The sequence below is a fragment of the Mobula birostris genome, chromosome 5, assembly GCF_030028105.1.
Source record: "Mobula birostris isolate sMobBir1 chromosome 5, sMobBir1.hap1, whole genome shotgun sequence".
NCBI lineage: Eukaryota > Metazoa > Chordata > Chondrichthyes > Myliobatiformes > Myliobatidae > Mobula > Mobula birostris.
In genome coordinates, this window is record NC_092374.1 from 179682199 (window position 1) to 179686036 (window position 3838).

Here is a 3838-nt window from a genome sequence, read left to right on the forward strand (position 1 = left end):
TCTTTGGCCCACGGTATCTGTATCAAACATGATTCTTAATTAAACTAAATCCCTTTTGTCTTTGCATGATCCATACCACTCCATTCCCCGCATATCCATGTGTCTCACTGCCTCTTAAACACCTCTACTGTATCGCCCCACCCAACACCCCAGCAGTCTGTTCCAGATACCAACTCCAGGTAAAGAAAAACACTTGTCCCGCACGTCTCTCCTAAACTGTCAAGCTGTCGGCCTCTCACTTTAATGCGTGTCATCCAGCACTTGACACTTCCAGCCCGGGGAACAAATTCCTCACTGTCGATTCTATCCGCGCTTCTCACGATCTTATGCACATCCGTAAACATTCAATTCTCCAGAGAAAACAATCAAACTTGGTCCGACCTTTCCTCTCGTATAGATCAAATGTAAAATTAATCGGAAGAGTCAGGATGGCCGAGCGGTCTAAGGCGCTGCGTTCAGGTCGCAGTCTCCTCTGGAGGCGTGGGTTCGAATCCCACTTCTGACAGCTTTCATTTTAAACTAAACATGACTCATACAGTTCAGCATCTATGTACAAGAGTACAGTCAACTTTTCCGGCTGAGACCCTTTATCAGGATTGGAAAAAAACGATCAGTCAGATTAAGCTGATGCCTTCGAAACTTTCCGATCTTTCTTTGTATCTCCTCAAAACAGATCAATCACATCTACTAACGTGTTTGAGTTAGAACCAAACCTTTTCGGCCATCCAAGGTATCCTGGTGAACTGAGCACAGTTCTGATCTGCTTACTGAAGAAAGTATATTGTGTATTTGAGGCAGTCCAAAGGAGATTCATAATGAACAGAGGACGTAAAGCAGTACACAGGAACAGGCCCTCAACCCACTATGATATGCCAAACTAATTAAACTAGAAATAAGACATCAAACTAATTTCTGCCTACACGTCTATATCTCTTTATACACTGCATATTCATCAGTCCATCTAAGACTTTTGTAAATGCCTCCACTGCATTTGCTACTACTACCCCACAGACAGAACATTCAACAACTCTATGGAAAAAAAAACTTTGCCTGGCATATCTCCTTAAAACGTACCCCTCTCACATTAAATAAATGCCATCCATTATTAGACACCCTGAGCTTTGGAAAATGATACCAACTGTCTACGCCTGTCATGATTTTCAAACTTCTATCAGGTCTCCCTTCATCTCCCACCACTCCAGAGAAAACAAACCAAGTTTTTCCAATGTAAATGTAAGGGAATTGGGGGTTTTGAGAGAGGGAGAAACCCGAAAAAATGTATTTCAATGAACAGGGTTAAGAACAACATAGCATGAATGCACACAATCTTTTTCCTACTGTTGTGGCATGGTTCCCAGGGAAATAGGTTTAAAATGAGGGTGGAGACAGTTACAGGAGATGTGAGGGGCAATATTTTTTCACATGAAGGGTAGTGGATATATGGATTGAACCACCGGAGGAAGTGGTAAAGGTGGGTACAGTTACAACTTGTTAACAGATACTTGGACAATCACCTCAATGGGAAAGGCTTCGAGAGATATAGACATAGACATAGACATAGACATAGAATAGTACAGCACAGTACAGGCCCTTCGGCCCACAATGTTGAGCCGATCCTCAAACTCTGCCTCCCATATAAGCCCCCACCTTAAATTCCTCCATATACCTGTCTAGTAGTCTCTTAAACTTCACTAGTGTATCTGCCTCCACCACTGACTCAGGCAGTGCATTCCACGCACCAACCACTCTCTGAGTAAAAAACCTTCCTCTAATATCCCCCTTGAACTTTCCACCCCTTACCTTAAAACCATGTCCTCTTGTATTGAGCAGTGGTGCCCTGGGGAAGAGGTGCTGGCTATCCACTCCGTCTATTCCTCTTATTATCATGTACACCTCTATCATGTCTCCTCTCATCCTCCTCCTCTCCAAAGAGTAAAGCCCTAGCTCCCTTAATCTCTGATCATAATGCATACTTTCTAAACCAGGCAGCATCCTGGTAAATTTCCTCTGTACCCTTTCCAATGCTTCCACATCCTTCCTATAGTGAGGTGACCAGAACTGGACACAGTACTCCAAGTAACCGGACACAGTACTCCAAGTGGGCCAAGCACAAGCAAATTAATAGGCATCTAGGTGGCATTGGCAAATTGGGACAGAAGGCCTGTTTTGGTGCTGTACATGGCTAGTTCTCTAGGAAATGATAATCCACATTGCAAAGAACTGGCTAGGAAATATTGGATGTATTGGTAGTCATCTGCCAAAGTTTGTTTGACTCTGGAGGAGTCTCTACAAATAGGACGATGGTCAGTGTAGCTCCACTATTTAATAAGGATGGAGAGAATAAACAGGGAATTACAGACCAGCTGGTCCAACTTCAGTAGTGGGGAAATTATAAGACCATAAGGCATAGCAACAGAATTAGGCCACTTCACCCATCAAATCCGTCCACCATGCCTTCGTGACTGATTTATTATTCCTCTCAACCCCAATCTTCTGCCTTCTCCTCATAACCTGTGATGACCATGAACCTACCAACCTCTGCTTTTTGACCTCCAATAATAAATTCCACAGATTCATCACAGTCTGGCTAAACAAATTCTTTCTCATCTCTTCTAAATGAACATCCCTCTCTTACGAGGCTGGGCCCTCTAGTCCAAGACTCATCCACTATAGGGAACATTCTCTCCAGTCTATTTAGCTCTTTCAATATTCCCTAAGACCATAAGATAAAGGAGCAGAATTAGACCAATTGACACATCAAGTCTGCTTTGCCATTTCATCATGGCTGATCCATTTCCCTCTCAGCCCCAATCTCCTGCCTTCTCCCCATAACCCTTTGTGACCTGATTAATCAAGAATCTATCAACCTCTGCCTTAAATATACCTGACAATGGCCTCCACAGCTGCCTGTGGCAATGTATTCCACAGATTCACCACTCTTTGACTAAAGAAATTCCTCTTCATTTCCATTTTAAATGAACATGTCTCCATTCTGTGGCTGTGCCCTCTTATCCTAGACACCCTACCATAGGAAACATATACTCTGTCAAGGCCTTTCAACATTCAATAGGTTTCAATGAGATCACCCTTCATTGTCCTGAAATCCAGTGAGTGCAGGTCCAGAGCATTCAAATGCTCCTCCTATGACAAACCTTTCAATCGTAGAGTCATTTTTGTGAACCTCCTTTGAACCCTCTTCAGTGTCTGCACATCCTTTCTTAGATAAGGGGCTCAAAACTGCTACAATACTCTGAGGCCTCACCAGTGCCTTACAAATCCTCAACATTACATCCTTGCAATACTGCAAGTGTGATCTGACCAATGCCTTATAAAGCCTCAACAATATGTCCATGCTTTTATATTTTAGACTTCTCTGACATTGCATTTGCCACTCTTACCACCATCTCAACCTGAAAGCTTAACCTTTAGGGAATAGTGCATGAGGACTCACAACTCGCTTTGCATCTCAGATTTTTGAATTTTCTCTCCATTTAGAAAATGGTCTATGCTTTTATTTCTTCTACCAAAGTGCATAACCATACAATTCCTGACACTGTATTCCATCTGCTGCTTCTTTTCCCATTCTCCTAATCTGTCTAAATCCTTCTGCAGTCTCCCTGCTTCCTCAATACTGCCTTCCCCTCCACCTATCTTTGTATTATCTGCAAACTTGTCTACAAAGCAATCAATTCCATCATCTAAATTGTTGACATATAACATGAAAATAAGCCCTGCAAACACCACTCGTCACTGTCAGCCAATCAGGTAGGCCCCACTTTACTTCTGCTCTTTGCCTCCAGCAAGTCAGGCAATGCTCTGTACATGCCAATATCTTTCC

The 3838-nt window shown here is 42.9% G+C and overlaps 1 non-coding gene across 1 annotated transcript; it reads left to right on the top strand.

Moving 5' to 3' along the window:
• The first annotated feature begins 422 nt into the window (after positions 1-422).
• Positions 423-505, top strand: trnal-cag (transfer RNA leucine (anticodon CAG)). Its single transcript has one exon. It is a non-coding gene; the product is annotated as a tRNA-Leu (tRNA).
• Positions 506-3838: the final 3333 nt, after the last annotated feature.